Source organism: Electrona antarctica (genome assembly GCF_951216825.1).
Source record: "Electrona antarctica genome assembly, chromosome: 1".
Lineage (NCBI taxonomy): Eukaryota > Metazoa > Chordata > Actinopteri > Myctophiformes > Myctophidae > Electrona > Electrona antarctica.
In genome coordinates, this window is record NC_136806.1 from 52,586,968 (window position 1) to 52,599,327 (window position 12,360).

A 12,360-nucleotide genomic window follows, 5' to 3' on the forward strand; every position below is an offset into this window, starting at 1 on the left:
TACATTCATTCAAACTCACATTCATTGTTCTCTGACTGGGGAGACAGTGGTACAAATAATAATTGTGTCTAAAAATCATACATGCTGATGTGAAAGAAAATGTTTCTAAAGAAGAAGAGAAACAATAAAGGTTGCTATGTGATGAACAATCAAAATCGGATGGAAATATATAATTGTCATAATTAAACGTAATGCCGATATGGCATGGCGACTATCAAGAAAATAAAGACACAGCACTTCATGTCGAAAAGGTTGCAGACCCCTGGTATAGTAGAATGGAGCTGTAGTATAATCGTATAGGTTCTTTATGTGCTTTGTTGTTAATATGTAATTAGGACACACAAGCAGGATGTGGGTGAGGTGAATGTTGCGTTATGTGCCGTCGTAATGACTGATTTTACACTTGCTGAAAATAGCTGATCTACAAGCTCACAACGCATCGCGCTGTGATGTGTTGTAAGCTTGTAGATCCGCTATTTTCAGCATGCAACCAAGTGCTAACTGACTTATACTGGATCTCTTGTCCACTAGTCCATTCCTAACATTTTAGTTTTTATTTGTTGACTAAATTGACAATATATTTAGCCTTAGTTTTAGTCATCGTAGCTTAGTTTTCATTTAGTTTCAAGGCCAAAAGTGCCTCCCATGCAATACATATATAAGCAGACTTTGCAAGACATTGCAGTGGCTGAATAAATGTACATTCAGGATACAAATTCAACTTCAGTACAACATGCAGACATTATATAGAAATACAAACGCAGTGTTTTGAATGAAAATAGCCAAATTGGCCAATGTAGTGTATTCGTCAGTTAGCATTTAAACATTTTTCAAAAGTGGATAGTACAAATATGTAAAAGTTGATATAGCGTAGCTAATATCATGACAGGCTATAAAAAATTATAATGGAAAAACCTGTTGTAAGGACCTCTCTGTCCTCCCGGTGGTGAGTAAGTACGATACAACAGCAGTGACAAGACAACACACCGATGTGTGTACACGTAGAAATCAATTGGCATAACAAGTAAATGTGAAACATTCTATACTTAGTCCAAACCTCTTCATTTAGCATGAGTTTTGTTAAGAGTAGTGTTTTGTTAAGAGTAGTGTTGCGCAGTGCTGCACGAGCTGAGTGAGAGTAGCAGCCTAAAGCGTACAGCATGTCACGTGGAAAAAATAATAGATCTACAAGCTAACGACATGTTGCACCATGACACGTTAACTTGTGGATCCATGTTGTTCTGTAATATGTGTGGGAACCTTGAAGATAGCAGATAGCTCTGTGCTCCAAGCTCATATCAACCATATAATGCTCACAAGACTCTTCTCTTCTCTTCTCTTCTCTTCTCTTCTCTTCTCTTCTCTTCTCTTCTCTTCTCTTCTCTTCTCTTCTCTTCTCTTCTCTTCTCTTCTCTTCTCTTTTCTTCTCCTCCTCCTCCTCTCCTCTCCTCTCCTCTCCTCTCCTCTCCTCTCCTCTCCTCTTCTTCTCCTCCTCCTCCTCCTCTTCTCTCCTCTCCTCTCCTCTCCTCTCCTCTCCTCTCCTCTCCTCTCCTCTCTTCTCTTCTCTTCCTCTGTGGGGTTCCACTCAACAGCAGGTGGCTAATCAGTCAACATTTCTCTTACTGTTTAATGCTATGGCAACAGGCTGTAGAAACATACACACACGCGCGCTCACACAAATACATTCTTGCATAATTTTGCACATAATATTCCACATGTAACACAAGCATATTCAAACAAACATTATCCAAAATTCCAAACACACTCACACACACCACACATATTCAGATGTTGTGTGCATGCATCCACTGTCCAATCAATGTCGGTGTCAATTGAATACAGAGAGGGGAAATCAACAGAGTGAAATTGACTCTGCCTGGTCCAGCCAAGGTCACAGACGCAGCACATGCACGCACGCATCGCACGCACACACGGATATGCGTGCAAGTGTGCCTTAAAAGCCCTTGCCGGTAGACTGCATCTGCTTAGTTTGTATTTGTTATATGGAATGCTCCCTCTAAAAAGAGACATTTCCCCCCAAAAATAGGAAGAGAGTATACAAAAAGAAAATATATATTTTTTTCCCAATAACCAATTCAGCATGTGGTGCTGGATCAGGCAGGCTGTAGTGTTCAAATGCACAGGCTCTGCACTGCTGCTATACATACAAAACCAGTGGTGGAAAAAGTACTCAATTGTTTTACTTAAGTAAAAGTACCAATACTGCAATTTAGAACTACTTCATTACAAGTAAAAGTACGGAATTGAAAATGTACTTGAGTAAAAGTACAAAAGTATCGGCATCAAAATGTACTTAAAGTACTAAAAGTAAAAGTACTAATTGTGCAGAATGTGCCATTTCACAAGTTCAAATGTGTGCAAAATCTATTGAAAATAGCAGATCTACAAGCTCACAATGCGTCGCAACGCGACGCATTGTGAGCTTGTAGATCTGATATTTTCAAATGGCCGAAATGTATAGGGTTGAAGTGGTTTATACTGTATGTTTTCTAATCAAAATTAAAATCTCCAAAGTAACTAGTAACTCAAGTTTTCAAATAATTGTAGTGAAGTAAAAGTACAAATGTTGTCTCTGAGATGTAGTGGAGTAGTAAAAGTACTGGAAATTGTAAATACTCAAGTAAAGTTTATACAAATACCTCAAATTGTACTTATGTAAAAGTACTTAGTTACTTTACACCACTGTACAAAACTAGTTTCTGACAGCAGGGGTCAGAGCTGCAGCTATATTGTTTCTCTCTCTCTCTCTCTCTCTCTCTCTCTCTCTCTCTCTCTCTCTCTCTCTCTGTCTCTCTGTCTCTCTGTCTCTCTGCCATGCAGCCAGAAGGACAGACCACATGGTGCAGAGCCACTGACACAACAACAACAACACATGGACCAGTGCCGTGTAGTGTTGATGTCGTCGACTAAAACTAAGACGAAAAATGTTCGTCGACTACCTTTTTTCACCAACAAAGACTAAATGGAAACTAAATGAAAACTAAGCCATGACGACTATAACTAAGACTAAATATACTGACAATTTCGTCAACAAATAGAAACTAGACTAAAATATGAGGGACTAGTGGACAAGAGATCCAGTATAAGTCATTTTACACTTGGTTGCATTTTACACTTGGTTGCATGCTGAAAATAGCAGATCTACATCGGCTATTTTCAGCAAGTGTAAAATCAGCCATTACGACGTCATCAAGGCCCGCCAAAATACATTTTAGTCGACTAAATCAACTGTAGATTTAGTCGACTAAAATCTCATGACATTTAGTCGACTAAAACTAGACTAAAACAAAATGTCACTAAAAATGTCACTAAAACTAAATTAGGTTTCACTCCAAAGACTATATGACTAGACTAAAATAGAAATGTTCTACAGCATTGTGTTGAACAAGAGCTATGTCACATTGCGTCGTTATACACATTTTATATACAGGGTATAAAGCTTTTTGGTGGTATTCCATTGGCTAATCACCTTCAATAGTTCACAAATATTGAGGAACAGTCAGGACAGAAACAGAAACATAGACGAGATAACGATTACAACATTGTACAGTAGACCATCTCTATTACTCTATAAATGTTGAGATTATATTAACGGACAATATTCCTCAGGCTTTTGCATATGTGCCATTTGATTGAAACTTTGACACAGTATCTCACAGTATAACGTGAAAGTGCAACATCATTGTGTCTAACTGCATGTGGACAGAGTATTTATGTGGTCTTAGCCATATGCATAAATTAATGTAGTCTTTCCCTCATAACTTGCTATTATGTTTCTCCCAGACAGTCCTTGGAAATTAGTGTATATATACAGTAGGCCTACTGTAGTTTTGAGATTGCAGAAACGTCATATTTTTAGGTATTAGGTAATAGGTACCTTGTAAAATGTTCATGAATTCACATCAGTAACCTTTCAGTTAGGAAATCCATAAGAAAAGTGTGAACTGAGTGGTGCAACTCCGTGTGGGGGTTCCTGGAACTTCCAGACCCACAGGGACGCGTGCCCAGGGTGCCGGACCGGTTACGGCGAGCCGCCCTGCGTCAGGAAACGGTCGAGAAATGACCCCGGAACATCCAGACCCCCGAGGAACGTGCCCAGGGGGACGGGCTGATTCTAGCGAGCCGCCCCGCGTCAGGAAACGGTCGAGAAATGACCGAGTTACCGTGTGGGGGTCCCTCTGTCACTGTACTGTACTGTCATACCTGAAATCACATAAGGGCTGCTAAAAAACTCAGCTTCCCATCATGCAGCTGTGCACTGTGTGAAGCTCAACAGCACCACAAAAGGACAGAGACTGAACCGGAGCGATTCATTTCAGTGGAAGTTGCTCAGGAAGTTGCTCACCACAAAAATGTGGTGTCCAAAATGCGGAAGTGCAAATGAGCGCTCAATGTTTAAAGCCCAGATGCACAGGGTTTCCTCGTCATAACTCCACGGGTCCGCCTGCAGTCCCCGCTCTTACCACTAGGGCCGAGCGCCTCAGCAAGCCTCACTGGGGGCTTGAGCGCCACATGGCTGCTAAAAACTCAGCTTCCCATCATGCACCTGTGCACAGTGTGAAGCTCAACTAAAGTTGAATTACAGTATGTCCCACGGTGCATGGCTTGAATTGTAAAATAAATAAAACTTAAAAAGGGGGATTTCTTCACTTAGTCCTATATATACTTTGTCGTGCAACAAATTGATTTTGTTATTTGAAACAAATAAATAAAATCCCAAAATAGGTATAGGCCTATGTAATGGTGAATACATGTTTAAATAAAGTTTCAAATTGTGATGTTCACATATACATCTTCTCGCTATAAGTAAGAGGTTTGGGGGGAAAGTTGTACTTGAATAAAATATTCTAACTTTCTATGTTTTTGTCTTAAGTTTCACCTTCATAAGTGAGTACTCACACTGAGGAGGCCTACAGAGCCATGACAGTTCCATTTATAACAACCCCCTGGTGACAGCGACACAATCAATCAGAGAGGTGGTAATTTGCACCTCTCCGCTATTAGCACAGAGGCTAACAAGCAGTGGCGGGAAATGTACTCACATTTAAAGTATAAGTAAAGTAAAAGTATTGCAATATACTGCAATGTAGCCATACTCCGCTATACAAGTAAAAGCAACGTTGTTTTTTGACTAAAACTAAGACGAAAAAATGTTCGTCCACTACCTTTTTTCACTGACAAAAACTACATAAAAACTAAGCCATGATGACTAAAACTATTTATATATGACTAAATATACTGACAATTTCGTCAACAAATAAAAACTAGACTAAAATGTTAGGAAGGGACTAGTGGACAAGAGATCCAGTATAAGTCATTTGCATGCTGAAAATAGCCGATCTACAAGCTCACAATGCGTTGCGCTGCGACGCGTTGTGAGCTTGTAGATCGGCTATTTTCAGCAAATGTAAAAACAGCCATTACGATGGCATCAACACCTGCCAAAAAGATTTAGTCCACTAAATTAAAACTAGACTAACACTAAAACATTTCAGATGACTAAAATGTGACTGAAACTAAATTAAAACTATTCAAGAGACTGACTAAAACTAAAATCCAAAATTTGCTGCCAAAAACAACACTGATAAATGCACCATTTATACCACTGCTAACAAGTGAAGCTATACCGAGGAGGGCCAAGTAACAACAACGTGGTGCTTCGACTGCCTCCATCTCACTGGAACACCTCATCAGGTGTTGTTTTTGGCAGAAGATTTCTATTTTAGTTTTAGTCATATAGGCTTTGGACTGAAACTTAATTTAGTTTTAGTCACATTTTAGTCGCCTAGTATTATAGTCTAGTAAGGGTGTGTAGGATGGGTGACAAATTCCAAATGTACTTTGTCAATGAATTTAGCTTTCTCTCTCCATTCTGTCATAAACTATAGTAAAACCAAACCATAACAGGGCGGCGGTGGCTCAGGGGGTAGAGTGGCTGGATGGTAACTGCAAGGTTGCCAGTTCGAACCCGGGCTCCCCCAGAGTTGGTGTCGAAGTGTCCTTGCACTATATATTTCTAAAACTATGAAACATTTCAAAGATTTCTTTTCAGGCAAACATGTCCACCGTAAGATGAACCTAAATAGGTTTGAATGGGGTTTCTAGATGTAAGTATGTAGGACTAATAGCATGGGAAAGTTTGTGCTATTGCCATTGAGAATGCATTGGGCGTTTAAGTTAAATACGGGGGGGACATATTTTGACAGCAGAAACTGCCTGTCATAATTTCTCCCCCCTCCCTATTCCCAAGCCCCCCCAGGTACATTATATATTTAAACTATTTTCAGCAATGGTACATATATTTTTTCAGTGGGTAGATCTTGTTGAGCTGGTCATTTTGAAAGTAGATCTCACGTCATAAATGTGTGGGCACCCCTGGTCTAGTTATAGTCTAGTCGACTAAGTGTCATGCGATTTTAGTCGACTAAATCTACATTTGATTCAGTCGACTGAAATGTATTTTGGCGGGCCTTGATGCCGTCGTGATGACAGATTTTCAGCATACAACCAAGTGTAAAATGACTTAAAGGACCACTTCACCACTTTTCAACCTATCTTCATATTCAATAGGTCCTCACTAATAATCGTGAAAAAATGGCGCAATTATTTTCTACTCGGTCTGTGTCTCATAGGAGGCCTGTGGGCCCTCCTATGTCCTCATCATCGATGGGGAATACAAGCTAATAGAAACTGCAGGCTTTCTAGTCCTGAAAAGTTGCAATGTGAAAATGGAAGCCATCGTTCTCACGATAATGAAAATCTAAAAAACAAATTGTTAAAAAATCTGGTTGTGTGTAAAGTGGTCCTTTAAGCTGGATCTCTTGTCCCTAACATTTTAGTCTAGTTTTTATTTGTTGACGAAATTGTCAATATATTTATTTAGACTTAGTTTTAGTCGCCATAGCTTAGTTTGCATTTCGTTTCCGTTTAGTTTTTGTCTGTGAAAAAAGGTAGTCGACGAACATTTTTTGTCTTAGTTTTATTAGTCAACAAAATCAACACTGAGGGGCAGGGCGATGAAAGAGTAGCTCATTGCAAGCAACTGGCCTCTGTCAAAACAAACTGTGATGGTTTTATTGGCTAGGCGGAGAGTGACAGAGGATCCTCATGCTCATGTCGCATGATAATGGGGATTGTTTACGGAATGAAACTGCTGCTGTGATAGCACGCACGCACGCACGCACACACACACACACACACACACACACAGTAATGCATAATACAACAGTGGTTCTCAAACCTTTTCATGTCAAGGACCCCCTCCTGAATGACACTAATTAGCCCACAGACCCTTACAGCCCATTTGAAAATATATGCCAAGGAGGACCACCCCCATAAGAGAAGATCTTTACGGCTCTAGCAGTGATCTTCAACTATTTTCATTTCAAATATACTGTAACAGACCAGCGAGGGGAAAATACAGAATTGACATGAGGTTACAAGTTTCCCCTTCCATACAGTGTTGTTTTAGGCAGCAGATTTTCATTTTAGTTTTAGTCATAGTCACTTGAATAGCTTTGATTTAGTTTTAGTCACATTTTAGTCACCTGGAATGTCTTAGTGTTAGTCTAGTTTTAGTTGACTAAATATCATAAGATTTTAGTCGACTAAATCTACAATTGATTTAGTCGCGTTGTGAGCTTGTAGATCTGCTATTTTCAGCATGCATTTTCAGCATGCAACTGAATGACTTCTAGTGGATCTCTTGTCCACTAGTCCCTTCCTAATTTTTTGTTTTTTTCTATAATTTTCATCCCACGATTTTGTAACCCATTTTTCACCCGTGTCAATTATCTAATGTGATCCTGGGCTCCCTCCGCCAACCTAGTCCCCGTATATGGGGGACATGGGGAGAGCAACGGACTTGAACTCATGCTTCCTTCATGCCTGAGTTGCTCCTTTACACCTGACAGTGGGGAGTTTCCCTCGTTGGACGTAGCGCGTGGAAGGAACACGTTATTCCAACCAGTGCCCCTCCATCAGGCGCCTCGGCTGGCCAGGGGGAGGCAGTTTAGAGACCAGGATTACTGCATGTTTTTTGTGAGGGTACCTACCCTAGGGGACACGGGGAGAACATGCAAACTCCACACAGAAAGGCCCTTTCGCCAACCCCGCCTCGGGTATGGGCACTGATGACGCGGAGGAGAGAACACGCCTCCAGTGCCCACAGCGCCCCCAGCGGGAATTGAACCCAGGACCTTTTAGCTGTGAGGAGACAGCACTACCAACTGTGCCACCGTGCCTGATTTAAAAAATATATATAGCAGATCTACAAGCTCATTGAGCACATGACACAATATGACCTTGTACTGTATATCTGCTATTTTTGAATATCCAAAGTGGTTAAAGTGGTTAAAATCTTAAATTATCGGTTTTAATGAGTTAGAAACATCCATATTGAAGCAGATGTCTGCAATTGAACCAACGTTTGTTCCTGTTATTTGGAACACAAATGGTCAGAGGCTATTATTCGATTTTCCCATCCTTTTTCCATGCAGTGACCAGCATTATGCAACATCTTGCTCCTCTATTATAGACATCAAATCAATAGGTATATAACTAAAACATATATTTTATTTTTTTACATAAAAAAAAGAAAAATGTTGGCCATGCTGCTTGCTAAACCAACAAAATAACTATATCTCTCAGATGATCACATGTTGTGGTATATGAACACCAGGTCCTATATGGATTTAAAAGGCATTTATAGAATCGTTCTTAACACTTTAATTGCCCGGAACTATTTATTCCGGGCTATTACATTCATGCGCCCAGTCGATTTGTAAACACGGACGCCTTTTCCGGACGGACTGGCCGGAAGTTCATGATGTTGTGTAGCAGCTAACAATAGCCACAGCACTTTAGAGTCGATCGACAACAACGGGAGACAAGAATAAATCTATCGAGACTAGCGACTGGACCGCGGAGCGCCGTCTAACACAGGATCTTTTTTCAGAAAAAGACGGGATGATTTAGATCGCGATTTATGAACATTTTAAGATTTTCGTTTTCATCAGCTAAACAGAGGAGGGAGTTTTTTGATGACGTCTCACTCTTGCGTGTCACCGAGGAGAGCCCAGAAGGCGCGCATGGGCTATACAGCCAGGAGATCTGTTCTCGTATCAATAAACTTCGTCTTTAGGACAATACTTCGTCCTGAGCGTCGGGCGTTACTAATAGAAAGGACAAAGAACTTCGTCCTGGGCGATGGGAGTGTTAATGGGTTAAATTAACCCATTTTTCTAATTATACTTTAGCTATTGAAAAATAGCAGATCTACAAGCTCATAGCGCGGCACCGAGTGCCACGCTATGAACTTGTAGGTCTGCTATTTTTGAAAAATCGTGAAAATGTGGTGCAAATCCTTGAATATTATTATATTCTTTCAGAGTTTCAGTTTTTGGGGGTCGGCGGCATATTACATATCATTTTTGGGGTCCTTGACATGAAATATTGAGAACCACTGATATAGAAACAAGGTTTTTTTTAAAAAGACGTTTTTTTTTAATTTAGTTTAAAGGGCAGAAATATAAATGGAGCACCGAGGTTGTTCAGGCAGGCACTGTATAGTCAAGCCGCTCCCATGATGACCACACGCCCCTCCTCCTCCAATCACATACATCCAGGGCGATCCCCTAATGGTTCAACCACGCAGTCTATTTAAGCAAACTGCCACTCGCTCTGTACGTGCTCCACATATCTCACCACTGCTATACAAGTGACAGCTTGTCCGTGATCAAAGTCCCTCTAACCTCCTTAGCGCCTCCTGCAGTAGCATGTAGGTCTTAACCCATTTAGACCGGACGTCGAAATAAAAAAAAAATGTCTTCCAAATCCTGACAGTTTTCTGAAATACCTCATGTTTCTGTATTAGTGGTGCTCAATATTTCATGGCAAAGGAACCCAACATGTTTTATGTAAGAGGCCGCTAAAAACATGTTGTTCCAGGGACACCCCCCCCCCCCCCAGAAGCAAAGATTTGAGTTAAAAACGTTCGTTCTGAAATTCTTTTTCAAAAATAGCTGACCTACAAGCTCGTAGCGCGCCACTCAGTGGTGCGCTATGAGCTTGTAGATCTGCTATTTTTCAATAGCTAAATTATAACTTAATGTTTCAAACACCAAAAGGGGTTCCCGCCCAAAATGGGTTAACTATGTCAGCATGTCTTTCAATGCAGGTTCATACGTGTGCGTAGTTATTTCATGTTCTTTTTATAACTGATTATTTTTAGGTTCTGCCCTATGAGACTGGTTTGCTATAGAGCACCGAAGTCTGACGTCAATATCGGTAGAGGGCGCAAGTCCACGGGTTCATGTACTTTCTATTTGCATTGTAATCCCCATAGGAGGGGATTTTAGATCGCCTCATATAAGAACTGTGTTTGAAAAAATGAACATGTAATCCCGGCCTTTTCACTCATATGGATATGAAGAATCAACTGACTGAGAGAAAACGCTATTGTTACCGCTACTGAATTAGTTACATTTTCGCTAGAAACAGACAGTATGAAATATAAGTGACTGACAGAGACGATACAGAGACACCTCCCTGACAATATCGCGGAGACAGCTTGTTTCTTTTTGGACCACAATGCCTATATGAGACGATTTCAAGATGACCCCATGTTATTCTCCATAGAGAAATTACTTCCGTGAACCAGGGGATGAGCGAGTGACGTCAGGATTTCAGCGCTCTATTATCATGTTGGGGGTGGTTACAGAGTCTGTGTCATGTTTGCGCCAATCTGGGAACCCATCTGCAAAAAAAGAGACCGGATGTCGGCCCATTCACTCTCCTTCAGCCCTCCTCTTCCGCTGCTGACGCTCCTTTGTTTTCATTCCTAATAACAACAACTCTGCACATTGTAATGGCGCGCATTGCTGACCGATTCACCTGCGGAGCTCTGATTCCGTCTCGAGAGATTGTTTGCGCAGAATCATGGGCAACGCCACCAAATACAATGCAATGTTATTTTCAATAAATGTGGCCAAATTTGACTGAAGGACTGCCATTGGATTTTTTTGAATTTTCGTTTTTTGTCATATTTGTCATGTCATATGAAAGCAGGGAATCATAGCTTCAAATTGACATATTGGTTGTTCAGTTTGACCCACCAGTTTTGGAGATGTGGCTTATAGAGTAATGTCTTGCAGAAAATAGCGAGTTGAGAAAACAGGCTTGAAAGGTTCACTTCTGTGGTCTCTAACATTACACCTATAGCTACATGTTTAATTTATTTAAACATTTACATGTCGATTTCAGCTCTGACACTTATTTCAGACATGCTATAGTAAGTGAGTCTGCCTGTGCTATTAACTCATTTTGGATGGAAAAAAATCTCCTCTGGTGAAAAGCTGGAGGTTGCGCGATTGCAGGCTCTCAGTCAAATCTGGTCACAAATGGTTTATAATCATGACGAGAGTGTCTGACTTGAATTAGGACAAGTGAACGAACAATATTTATGAGTCATCTTCTAGTTAGCAAAAAAAAAAGAAAAAAACACACATACATAAATAAACATATTTGGGACGAGCTGCAGCAAACTCCCACCCAGCAATGAACCTAGCCTTAACCCTGCCGTGACCCCCATGGTCTGCATCCTAACCCCCCAATAAAGAAGCCCCATGATGTCAGGTTAACTGTGATTCATGGGGCCGCCGCATGTACAAAGTCTTTCTCAGGGGCGTAGCTGACCATTTGGTTGCCCTACTCGTAGGATATTTGTGCTGTCCCCCCTCCTTCCGACGAGAGTGCTGCATGCATTTCCTCATTCAGATGGGCTATTTTCGCCGTTTGCGCGGAGAAAATAGTTATTATGAGGGTCGGCTTGGCACATTTGTGTTGCCCCCCCCTCGGCGTGTTGCCCTACACGCAGTGCGTATTGCGTGTATACGTAGCGACGGCTCTGTCCCACATATCTAGCTGCTTCCATGGTCATAGACCACTGTCTGATGTCACACAGGCTGGCCACGTTGAAGTCCCAGATCCACATTGGAGCCTCATGCATGCTGTATTTAATTAGAATTATTTTAGAATAATGCAGATATCAATTATTAATTATCCAAATCCAATATCTCCAATATCCAGTATAACTGATTTATTTCACGTTGTTGTCAATTATGCAAGACAAGGAGTCCATGACTTTACGTGTTCTTTGGCCCAGTGTTGTTTTTGGCAGAACATTTAGATTTTAGTTTTAGTCGTAGTCTCTTGAATAGTTTTCATTTAGTTTTAGTCACATTTTAGTCACCTGGAATGTTTTAGTGTTAGTCTAGTTTTAGTCGACTAAATATCATAAGATTTCAGTCGACTAAAATGTATTCTGGTGGGCCTTGATAA